General features: G+C 45.3%; 1 long non-coding RNA gene across 1 annotated transcript; it reads left to right on the top strand.

Moving 5' to 3' along the window:
- Positions 1 to 242: 242 nt before the first annotated feature.
- LOC128120812 (uncharacterized) lies at positions 243 to 7,284 on the top strand. Its single transcript, XR_008221954.1, has 3 exons — positions 243 to 481; positions 4,078 to 4,221; positions 6,583 to 7,284. It is a non-coding gene; the product is annotated as an uncharacterized LOC128120812 (long non-coding RNA).
- Positions 7,285 to 12,938: the final 5,654 nt, after the last annotated feature.

The raw sequence follows: 12,938 nt of genomic DNA, 5'->3' as shown, positions 1-12,938 counted from the left end.
CGCTGAAAGTAGAGACTCGTTTTTCCGCCGGGTCTGCCTTTCTCCCAAGTCACTGGAGAGAAAAGAATGTTCTACTTAAAAATAGCAGTCTCTTTCTCTATTTTTCTCTTGTCTTATTTCTGCCCTGCATCGTTTATGTTCCCAGGCACACTCTCTCCCTGGGCTTTCGCTGTCAACAAATCTATTCTGCTCAAGCGGGAAGGGAACAGCTTCTAGGGACCTGGATTCCGAGGCATCCAGAATCCATAGAAGGGGCTGGAAGGAAGACGAGATGGAGAGAGGGAAGAAGAGGGAAAAGGAGGAAGGAAGGGAGTGAAAGGGGAGAGGGATGGGAAGTTGGTTAGTGGGTTAGTTAGTTCATGACCCTGCTAAATAGCAACACAGTCCAGTATGGGTGGCAGTGACTTGTGGACCTTGTTGGGTCTCCAAGCAGGAGAAACCCAAGAGGAATACCCGTGACCAAGAGCAGATGTGAACAAAGGTGAGTTGTGACTCAAAGAGCAGAGGCACCATGCATTTTCAAAAGGCAAAGTAAAACAACTATTTAAAAGTTTTATAGATTCCTAGATCTGCTGAAAGCTGATTCTATGTGGACATAGGGCCTTTTTTCAGTTTTGTTTGCTGATATCCGAGGGCATATATTATTTTAGTATGTAACGTGGAGAGGCAGGAACCAACTTCTCTTAGGAAATTGATGGGTCTAGTCACAACAGGCTTAGCCCCTGCATGGCAGCAAAGGCTGAAGCATCCGCTTGCCTCAGTTTCCCAGATGCTTCTGTCACCAGGACCACTCACTATGGGACCTGCCTGGCCTCTAGAGCACATGGGTAGGGTATGGTCTTAGCTCTCATGTATGCATGTTCTCTCTCTCTCTCTCTCCCTCTCTGGGTCAAAAAGTTATTTGTGTTTTTGTTTTTCTGTGTGTCTGTGCACATGAGTGCAGTGCCCATAGAAGCCAGAAGAGGGCACCATATTCCCCTGGAGCTGGATTTACTAGTGGTTGTGAGCTGCCAGTTGGGTCCTGAAAACTAAACTCTAGTCCTCTGGAAGAGCATTGAGTTCTCTTAACCACTGAACCATCTCTCCAGCAACTTTTCTGTTGATAGGATAAAATTACAAAACAAAAACTACTTAAGGGAGAGGAGGTTTATTTGGCTTACAGTTTCAGAGGGACAGAGTCCATCATGGCTTCCAAGGCATGGTGGCAGGAGCAGGGGAGGGGCTAATCACATTGTGACCACACACAGGAAGCAAGAGAACAGGAAGTGGGACTGAGCTATGAAACCACAATGCCTGCCCACGTTACCCACTTCCTCTATCAAGGCCCCGATTCCTTAAGGGTTCACAACCTCCCCAAACAGTACCATTAGCCAAGGAACAAGGGTTCAAATCCACAAGCATGGGGCGGGGGATACTTTTCACTCAGAACACAAGTGTGGTCCCAGAGAGGCAGAGGGGACAGTGACCATGCAGGTGACTTGGGAGCTGACCTGTCTCTCCCTGGAGGGCTTGTGTGTCTTACCTGTGGGTGGTGCAACCTGAGGCTGCAAGAACAAAGCTGCTACATGGCTGCTGATTGCCAGTTTGATTGGGTAGGGAGTCAGCTAGAAGATGCCCCTCTGGGAAGATCTGTGAGGTCTGAGGGAAAGTGGTGCTGATGCTGGCAGTCCTCCCTCCACACTGGTGAGTGCATCTGCCCCATCCCATCACTGCTCTCATGGCAGCCATCCTTCAAGGATGTCAGAGCCCATCTTCTTGGCCTTCCAATACACCCTGAAGATCAGCATCTCTCCAGGAATCCTCCAGCTCTTCAGCAACAGGTTTCAAGGCATCCAGTCTTGTGGACAGAGCAGCCTGTAGTTTTCACCCTTGCTAGTGTGCAGACAGTCGTTGTTGGGCTGCTGAGCCCATGCCATGGAGCCATCTAATAAATCCCCTTTATAATGTAAATGCCTCCTATCACTTCTCTAGAGAACATGACTCATCTACTCAGTGTGGAGCAAGGACAATGACACTCAAAACAGCAGTGACTTCAGCCCAAAGCTTCCTGATAGCATCTCCACTACATCTCATTGGCTGGCTCTTAACTTTCACCTATGCTGAGGGTACCTCCATGCCCTAAAATCAGCAGGCTTCCTGGGCATGTGGGGGTCATGCTTGCACCTGAGGTTTGAATTTACCTTCATGAACTATGAGTTTGATCCTCAAAGAGTTGTATAAATTGCTTCATCTTCTTGCAAGCTCCCATCATCTTCCATCTCCTAGACTTCTCTGTTGATGGGTTCTGAGTCAGACAAGAGAGAGCCTGGGATGCATCTGTGCAGAAAGTGTGAATTTCTACCCAGGAGTGAGATTTTCCTGAATATCTCTTACAGAATGGAGATCGTGTCTCCTTCAGTCTATGTCCAAGAGGAAGGATACTAGGAGGGTCTCCATTCAAACATGATAGGTAAACTTTGACATTCTAGTGACGACTTCTCCATGCACCACCACCCCTGCCCTGCCTGCAAATCTTCTGCAATCTGTAGCTCAGTAGCTGCTGCGGCTGGTTACCCACAGTCAATGGCTGTCCTGGTCAATTCTGGCTGTTAACACAGAATACCACCGGCTGAGTCCATTGAACAAATGAGGTGCATTTTTAAAAATTGTGGTTCTGGAGGCTGGGAGGTTGATATCAGAGTGCCAGAGTGTTTTGGTTTATGTGAGGGTTCCTCCTGGCTTACTGTCTTCATAAGAGGGGTAGTGGGTGACAGGGAGAGGGAGGGAAAGAGAGAGAGAAAGGATGGTGGCCCCACTGTGAAGACATCCTTTATCTCAGCTCCACAGTTACCTATCATCTCCATACAGAGCTTCGCATGGTCCAGTCTAATCCAGTTTATTTGTTCTAAATTCTTGGAACTGGACATCTAAAGTCAAGGCACCAGAAAAGCTGTGTTGTTCTGGAGACTCAAGAGATCCCACCCCCACTCCCCACCCCTGCCTGCCACTCTTCCTGCTGTCCCTGATTTCTGTGGTGGCTTCCATCATTCTCCACCTCAATTATCCCGTGACTCCCTCCCTCGCAGTCTGTGTCTCTGTGTCCTTTTCTCTGGTCAGAGGGACAGCCATCACCCCTTACCTCAACCTGATATGAACTCACGTTGTTAACTCCTTATCTCATCCAAGGCCTTACTTCTACCTAGGGGCCACGTTCTGAGGTTCCCGATGACTTTGGGTTAATTCAACCGTAGTCCCGAAGTCTGATCACCTAGGTCAGAGGCTGCACAGGTGTCCCTGGGAATGGCTAACTGTGGGTTTCCAGCTCAGCAGCCTGGAAATGGAAAAAAAGCTAAAGGAGCCGTTATGAAATACCTTTAAAGTAATTTAATTTAAAGTAATTTAAATTTCCTGGCAATTATCTGTCCATTTATCTAGACCCCTCCTGAGACTACTTCTAATTTTAGTGGCATAGGCTTTAAAAACAATGAGTTTCTGATTAATACTTTCCTATGGGAAGTCTCTCTCTCTCTCTCTCTCTCTCTCTCTCTCTCCTTCTCATCAGTCCCTTTAGCACATCAGCTCTCTTCTCCCTCCCTTCCTCCCTTTCTCTTTCCTCCGTTTCCTTCTTTGTCTCCCGTAGCCTACATTTCTTCTTTCTTCATTCCCTTGTTTGAGAGGCCCCAGGCTGGACAGCTCCTGCCTCTGCCTCGCCTCCAAACAACAACGCCCTTCAAGTTGCAATTTTTGTCCACTTGGAAGTCAAGCGTGGAAATTATTATTATTATTATTTTTTCTGCTTGTCAGAATCATATTTAAAATGCCCATGCAGGTAGAAAACAAATGCCACTTGTATGAATAACTAATCATATCCTAAGCAAGAGCCTTTGGAATTTGTTCAATCAATTCTGAATTCTGGGAGCCATAATGCATAAAATCCTTTCTCATTTTTCTCCCCCCCTTTTTTGAAATGTAAAATTGCTCTTTCTTCTTCTTCTGCCTGACATCTTCCTTGCCCTCATCAAACCAGTTACTTTAACGTTAGTTATTGGTGGAAATTTTTATTGAGGGACGCATTTTCCTTTCTTTCTCTTGTGTCAGGACCTGCATCCAGATAATGAGGCCATTGTTCCCCCTTAAGGACCTTTGGCTTTGCAGGGCTGTGTGGAGAGCCCCAGCTATTTTTCCTCCAAGACAGATTAACACATTGGATGTCTACCCTCTGCCGGGGGCTGCACTAAGGAGGTGGGCACTCATACACGAAGCTCAATTTTACTTGTGATGGAGAAATGGATACATGAGATACAAAGATGAAACTGAGGTGAGGAGTGGGTGAAATATGATTGAGGTGTCACGGAAACCCACAGGGAGTCTGTCATCACCAGGGATGGGCCGAGGGCCCTGGAGATCAAACAATTTACAGAGCCAGGCTGTGGAATCAGAGGCCACTTGGGGCTGGACATGGGCTGGGTGGGGCTTCCAGGGAGGGGACAGGAGGAGAGAGACATTACTCAGATTCTGACCACAGTGAGAGCTGTGTCTGGCTCCCAGATCAGCTTCCTGATCTGATGGTGTGTTCCAGAAGGACCCTTGGGAGCTGCTGAGCAGTGGCCACATGTGATTTCTCAGTTGCTGCTTCCACTCTTCTTGGAAATCTGTCACCATCCCGAAACTGAACACACACAATCATCACCTACTGGCGTGCAGCCAGGATCAAAGAAACATTTTTATACTGCTTAGAGGATTGTTATCTTCCTCTAAGGATGTGTCATAGTCTTCTTTTTTTAATTAAAAAATATTGTATAGGTTGCATAAGACCCTACCGTCAACTGATCAGTAAGGAGCCTATAAAGTACTTTGTGCATAAGCCCTCATTCCTCACCCTTCACTATAATATCTAGATGTTGCTTGTTCTTATCATCCATTTTTCTCTATAATTCACCTTCTTTCTTTCTCCTGCTGATCTCGTTTAATCCATTTTGTGAACATTCATTTTTATTCTCATTTATGAAGGCATCTGATCCCCTGAAACTGTAGTCACAGATGATTGTGAGCCACCCTGGGGGTGCTGAGAACCCAACCTGGGTCTTCTGTGATAGCACCCAGTGCTGTTAACCACAGAGGCATCTCTCCAGCCTTCCTTTGTTGGACAGAGTGTTTCTCACATTAAATTCTGGAGTCCATTCTACAGTTCAGTTTCTAAGCCACTATCGCATTTAGCAATGTGAGAGTGTGACTCTTTTGATTTAGTAGCATATTTTTCTTTGACTAACTTGACAAAATGAATGTCAAATTAATCAGTTCATCTAATAAGGTTGTTTATTTTATTTTTTTATAGAAAAGGCTGTAGTAGTCAGCTGATTAAGTTAATTCATCATAATCACCAAAGTAGGGTGAGACACAGGTTGGAACCAGCCAGATCAATGGGATGATGGGCGAACTTCCAGGTGGCCCTGGAGCCTGTCTCCATGGAGACACCAGAAGAGGGGATATAATGCAGATAGTCAGGGTGGTGGGGACTAGAGTAGAATGTGTGGGGGCACCAGATCATGATCCTGACCTTAAGTGTTGGTCAGGTGGCAGTTTTGGCCCACTGAAAAGGGAATCATAATTACTAAAGAACAATGCGTCCCACGTTTCTTGGAGTATAATCTAAATTTTCTGGAGATGGTAAAATAGCTTTCTTATTGAGTCTAGAACCCAGGAAGTTTTAATAATTTAAAAGAGTTATTGCCGAATAAAACCAGGTCTGTTTCTTAATATTATTTATGGCAAGCGTTGTAATTATCAGACAGTGTTTTCTACATGTATTTATGGTAGTTTATTCTCTCAGGCAAGTGAATATCCTCGAGGTTCCTGTGGTGAGAAATTAATTTTGGATTTGTAATTTTAAGTTGAGAAGTTTAAGAGAGTTTATGTAAGTACCAACAAGAGTGGGGTGCTCAGCAGAAGTCAAGGGCTCTCGGGAAGTTTCTCTTGCGAGATTTATGAGGACTCCTTAAGTGTTTGAGAGCGCTTCCCATGTTAATGAGGTCTACCCGTTGCTTTAAAAGGAGCCAGATATGTTAAATTTATGAACACATTTTGAAATATTTAAAAGAATGTAATTCACTAACTCATTAAAACCCTCTCTTGAAAATGGCATTAAAATAAGAGATATATGAATGGAGTAGCAAGAATTTCCCACCGAATTTGACTCCTTTGGTACCAGCAAGCTTCTCTTAATGTTTGTCATAGTAAGTTCAAATACTAAACAGAGAAGGATCAAAACAAGGAATGTGGCATCTTTTTGTTTTTATTTTTATTTTTATTTTTCTGCTTGGATGACATCTGAAGGGATGAAGCTTCAGGAAGAACAGGGTTAACCTGCCCTGGCTGGGAAAATGGTGGCCAGGTTGCTTAGGTGAACTGCATCATCAGAAGCCACAGAGACAATGGGGGATATGAGCTGGAGACAGCCTGGGGAACTTTCTAGAACACGATTCTATGTGTAAGGAGGGGAAGTAAGCTGTAGTTTCTCAGTGTTAATCTGTAATTTAACCAACAACTTGATTTTAATATCTATCACAGAGTCACCCATAACTCATCCCTTTGTTCTTTTCGTAGGAGAATATTCCTCCAACCAGTTGGGAAGGAGTCTCTGCTGGGGACCAGGGGAGGGGGTGCAATGAGAATCAGGATAACAAGAACATCTTACGACAAAGAGCTGGTATATGGACTGCATGTGGGGTCAGGAAGGGGAAGTCTCACAACGATGGTGTCAAGAAGAAAGGCGTGTTGTTACCCAAGCTTTTTAATATCTTCATTGAACAAAAGGGATGGACAAATGTATAAGGTGACCAACACCTACCAGGATGAGCACGTCTAACTTGCTCCAGCCACACAGCTTTCCTTGCAACTCTCCTACTACGTAGAAGATGTGGGAGGCAATCCCTCAGAATTGTCCAGCTCTAAAGGAGACTGGTCACCATTCACAGGAAGGTGGATATAGCTGGAGACAGTCATGTTAAGCAAATTAAGTCAGTTTCAAAAATACAAGTTTTTTTCCCATTTGTGGTTAGATTTTATAGAGAAGCACAAAGTCGTATGTATACACAGGACATGAAAGTAGACACAAAACTGTTTAGGGTAACCTAGAGGACAAATGGGATTGTGGAAGGAGGAAAGGGAGGGGAGTGGGCAGACTTGGGGCACATATACTCAAAGCACGTTATATCGTTGTCAGGGTGCCTTATATAATCCAATACCTCATACAATAAAACATAGAGTTTAACAATAAAAACCAATTGAAAAAGGAGACACACTGGAGCCAGGCGGTGGTGGCGCATGCCTTTAATCCCAGCACTTGGGAGACAGAGACAGGTGGATCTCTGTGAGCTTGAGGCCAGCCAGGACAGGCTTCAAAACTACAGAGAAATCCTGTCTCAAAAAAAAAAAGAAAGAAAGAAAGAAAGAAAGAAGAGAGGATGGAAAGAAGGAAGGAAGGAAGGAAGGAAGGAAGGAAGGAAGGAAGGAAGGAAGGAAGGAAGGAAGGGAGAAATGTTTCCAAAAAGGAGTCAGACTAGATCCAGGCAGGGGATCGTCATTGTGGAACATGCCCTTCAACACTGTTTATCCTCAGTGTCTGAGACCACACTAAGCAGTAGCGATGACCACGGGACAGAGGTGGAGTCACCATTTGCAGACCCAGCTCTACAGCTCAGATGGAGTCCGCTATGCCAACAATATCACTTCATTTCTGGTTAAGGATGAGAGACTAGAGGTCTCAAACTGGTCAAAGAGCAGGGTTGTACTCTCATTATTGTGAGCGGTTATTGTTTACTCCCGGCTTTCCACACTGGGCTGGTTGACGCCATTCATGAACTTGGACTGTCTTTCACTTTGATGTTCTGATGGCTTTGACTTCTCCAGGGTAAGTTGCAACATGGCAGACCTCCCAGTCCTTCCAAGATGAGACATGGCCAAACCTTTCTCCACGGGAATGGCTATTCCTGAAGTAAAACAACCTGATGGGAGCTCAAGACGGAGGCGCCGCCAGCTTTTTGGAGCCCAGTGCCTATGGTGGGACACCTTGCACAGCCTTGGTGCAGGAGGGAGGGGCTTGGACCTGCCTCATGTGAATGCACCGGGCTCTGCTGACTCCCCATGGGAAGCCTTGCTTTGGAGGAGGTGGGAATGGGAGGTGGGTTGGAGGGGGGAAGGCTGGGGGACGGGAGGAGCGGGGGATCTGTGGTTGGTATGTAAAATGAATAGAAAATTTAATAAAATAAAATAAAAAGACAGAGAAAGGGAGCCTTGGTTGGCTGGGAGAAGGTCTAAGTAAGCTCAGACCTTTGATCTGAGGTATGAGAAGAAAATGCATTAGCAAACACCATTGTTTCCCCTGCTCCCCCGCGCCCCCTCCCCAGGCTGTGTGTTGTTTACCATCTTCCTCTTGGCTGTGAGGCTGTGGTTAAATCCTGCTTATGTGGGGAAAGCAGGGGATCTGAGACATAGGAACCCTGCATGGTGCTTCCAGCTCCCTCCCGCTTTGCCACACACCCTCACCATCACTCAGGTGATACAACATATCACATATTCTATTAAATTCCCGTTCTCACACAAGCTCACCCAAGTATGATAACTTGGAAGCTGCTTCTGTCTGTCCAGTGGCAGAAGTAAGATGTGAACCCAAGAGGTTGGCTTTGTGGTCCTGCCCTGACTCCATACTGTCCACTGATCTTTGTTTTCTTCATGGATTTACAGAAGCATGAGTCTGACCCCACCACCCCTAAGCCGTCAATCACCCTCAGAAAGACCTCCATCATTCCTGACTGATCTGATTGAAGCCTTTGGCATTGGTGGTGACTGATGTCTGACTCTAGCCCATGACGGGGAAACTTTGTTGTTTATTCTTACCCTGATAATGCTCTTCCTGATAGACAGGAAGTGGTGATGGGGCAGGGTAGGGATGCTGACCCAGGACTCCTGGGATCAAAGTAGCCGCAGGAGAAAAGAGAGGATGCTCTGCTGGCATTGGAGTCTCATCTTGAGGACTGGAGTCCCAGTAAAAGCTATCTTAGATTGTTCAAACCGACTTCAGCATCCCTGTGCTTCCAAGCTTTAAGCCTCCCCCTCCACTGCCACTTAGAGGGCAAGCCTGCTGACAAGACACTCAGCCCAGGACCCACCTGCCACCCAGAGAGGGCATACCTGCCGCAGCAAGTGTGCTGGGAGTAGCCATGACGCACAGAGCTGAGAAGTCTCTTTTGCCCTCCCCTCCCCAGGAGCAGAGGCGTTCTGATTAAAACGCTTCTGCTACAATCTCTGCAATTCAGCCTTCGAAATCAGCTAGTCATAAAAAGGGCAACTTCTTCACAAAATGAACCCACTCAGCTATCGCTCCCTCTGGGAGTTGGCTTTTGTTCCACACAGAGTCCCTTTATTGGGAAACTTCAATTTTAGGATCACATCTGTTGCTGAGGTATTTATGGTTATTTTGCTGTTTGGTTTCTCGTCACTGAAGGGCCCAGAAAGAGGGTGATCTCCTGACCTCTGGGCTGGTCTGTGACTTTTGGCATCCACTCTTGCCTGGTATCATGCAGGATTTATAAGACACCTTGACAACAGGATCTAGAAAGGGCCTTCAGGGCAAAACCCCCTCCATGATTACCTTCATAGCAACCTTCCTTCACCATTCACACTAGAATCAATCACGTCGCCGAGGAGAAATCTTGGCGAGGCCAGGCAGAATGGCCTCTGAACTACACACACACACACACACACACACACACACATATATATATATATATATATATATATATGTATGAGTAGCAGGCTGGCCTTACTTGCCTGGGGCTGGCCATTCCCATGTCCTCAGGCTGACCACTGGTCTCTGCCTCTGTACCCTCTAGAACATTCTTGTCATTATGGAGCATGCCTATGGATAGTTGACCCACTCTGGATCCTTCTCTCTTTATAGTGACCAGGGAGGCATTTCTCTAGTGTACACTCATCATTGTTCCTCACGATAATGGAGCAGGTCAGGTCAGTGCACATTTAACATTATACAAGTATGACATCTGCGTACTTACTTTGTTGTTGTTGTTGTTTTCGAGACAGGGTTTCTCTGTGTAGCCCTGGCTGTACTGGCTCTCGCTCTGTAGACCAGGCTGGCCTCAGACTCACAGAGATCTGCCTGGCTCTGCCTCCTGAGGGTTGGGATTAAAGGCATGCGCCAACACCGCCCGGCTTGCATACTTACTTTTAAAATCATTCCATGGGATCCATAGTCAATTGGTTTCAGCCCCATAAGCCCCATATGAAAACCTCTTCATGTTCAACCTCCTCGTATAAAACACCATCTTTTTGCTCACAGATGAATGTAGACAATCTTCCATATATTTTACAATTTGTAGATTCCATATACTAGATAATACAATGCAAATATTATTGCCATATTAATGAGGGAATACTGACAGGGAAAATTACCAAGCTTGTTTGGTGCAGAACAAGGTCTTCTGAGCAAAACAGTTGCCCCCTCCCTCAGGTCAGCTGTGGTTGCTTGCCCAGATCCCCTCCCCAAAGACTAGACTTGTTAACTGACATTCCTTCATAGAAGGGGTGGGTACCAGGGTCATTGGCTTTTAGCCTCATATTCCCGCCACTCCTCCCAGCAGTTTTTATGCAGTTATGCTCTAATTGCACATGGCCTCACAATTCTGAGAAGGTGCTAGAGTCTATAGGCTGAGAAGGTTGACTGAAGGGGCTCCATCTGTGTTGCTTTAGGAAGACATCATCCATGTTGAGTAGACACGTTGAGTGGGACTGCGATAGTGTTACAGTAACCCCTCCTCCATGCTCTGTAACTAAGCCCAATAAACTCATTGGTTCCTGTGGTAATTTTGAATAGGATTGACCCTATAGGCTCAAGTATTTGAATGCTTGGTCATTAGGGAGTGGCACTAGCTGAAAGGGGTTAGGAGGTGTGGCCTTGTTGGGGTGGGTGTGGCCTTGTTGGAGAAAGTATGTCACTTGGGGTGGGCTTTAGGTGTTCAAATGTTCAAACCAAGCCCAGTGTCTCTCTCTTCCCATGGCCTGCGGATCTGGATGTAGAACTCTCCAGCTCCTTCTCCAGCACCGTGTCTGCCTGTGTGCCGCCATGCTTCCTGCCATGATGACAATAGACTAAACCTCTGAACCTGTAAGCAAGCCTCAATTAAATGCTTTCCTTTATAAGAGTTGCCATGGCCATGGTGTCTCTTAACAACAGAACAGTGACTAAGACAGTTACCCAGAGTGGGTCTTGGTGGACTTGGGTTTGTTGTTGGGACATTAGGAGGAAGAGAAGACATTGCTTATGTCTTCCCCGGGAAAGGAACTCTTACAACAAAGTTCAACACAGACCTAAACTTTTAGAATATTTTCTAAATATAGCTGGTTGGGTCTGTGGGTGTGGGATCTCCAGATATGAAGGGCCACTTGTGGGTTGTTTTTTTTTTTTATAACATATCTGTTGTATGTGGTATGTGAGTATCAATTTTGACTGCTGCCTGCTTTACTTGGTGAACAAAGTAACTTCACAATGAGTAGAATAGAATGCTTAAAACAGAAAATAAGTGGGTGATCTGTAGGGAATTCAGAGCAATTGGGAAGGGCAGTGAGTAAGATAAATATTTTTGAAATAAGGAAAGTTTTCTCCAAAAAAGTTGGGAGCGGTTAACAGATTTTTAAAGGGTCTGAACTATTTAATCCCCCTTGCAGCAGATAGCAGGGCTGGTTTTATTCAATGCACTGAATAAATGTGGTGCCAGGTACTTATTACCAAAGACATCTGTGGATCAAACAGAGCCTGTCTTTCAGCCCCATAGAATGTAATGAGATTCAGAAATCGCTGGTTTGTTATAAATTAAAGATTAGTATATATTTTTGATTCGACTGAGAAACCAAAGTGACAACAAGTGGATTAATTTGATAGATGTTTTCGGGATTGTATCTGTCTGACCCAAATAGGATAACAGGGATGCTTATCAAAGACATAGTTGCTCTTCTAAGGAAGGGAGAAATCCAACTGAAGTTGAATCGGCTGGGATACTGCTACCAAGGAAGGCATAGATGAGAACACAAAACCCCACATCCAAAGGGACACCCCAGCAGACATGTCTGTATTTGTGTGTGCATGCATGTGCATTTCACATGCATGCATGTGTCTGGGTATGTACACATGAATGTATGTGTTTGTCTGTGTGTATAGACCAGAAGACAACTATGTTCCCTTCCCTACATTTTGGAATGGTAATGTATATACTGTGTCATTATATGTTGGAAGTATGTGATCTGCATTTTGATTTTGATTTTATAGGAGATGACAGTTAAGAGATTGCACGCATCTCAGAAGAGACTTTGAACTTTGGACTTTTCAACATTGTTGAGACTGTGATAGACTATGGGGACTTTTGAAGTTGGATTAAATGCATTTTTTGCATTATGATACAGCTATAAGCCTTGCCAGGGAGTGGAATGTGGTAGTTTGAAGAAAGCGACCCCCAAAGAGAGTGGCACTATTAGGAGGTGTGGCCTTGTTGGAGGAAGTGTGTCACTGTGGAGGCAGGCTTTGAGGTTTTATAAATGCTTAAGTCACACTCAGTGTCTCAGATCACTTCCTGTTGCCTGTGAGTCAAGGTGTAGGACTCTCAGATACTTCTCCAGCATCATGTCTGCCTGCACAGCACCATGTCACACCATGATGATAACCGACTAAACCTTTGAAAATATAAGCCACCCCAATTAAGTGCTTTTCCTTTATAAGAGTTGCTGTGGTCATGGTATCTCCTCACAGCAATAGAAACCCTAATTAAGACAGGTACTATAGACCTTGGTTTTGACATGGGGTCTGTCACTGGCCTGGAACTCACCATGCAGGCTAGGCTAGCTGGCCAGCAAGCCCCAGAATCTTCCTGTTTTTTGTTTTTTTTTTTCTGGAG

Source organism: Peromyscus californicus, unplaced genomic scaffold (genome assembly GCF_007827085.1).
Source record: "Peromyscus californicus insignis strain IS unplaced genomic scaffold, ASM782708v3 Scaffold_2__1_contigs__length_46816999, whole genome shotgun sequence".
In the NCBI taxonomy this organism is placed as follows: domain Eukaryota; kingdom Metazoa; phylum Chordata; class Mammalia; order Rodentia; family Cricetidae; genus Peromyscus; species Peromyscus californicus.
The sequence above is the reverse complement of the archived record's forward strand: the minus strand, read 5'-3'. Positions and strand labels throughout refer to the sequence as shown.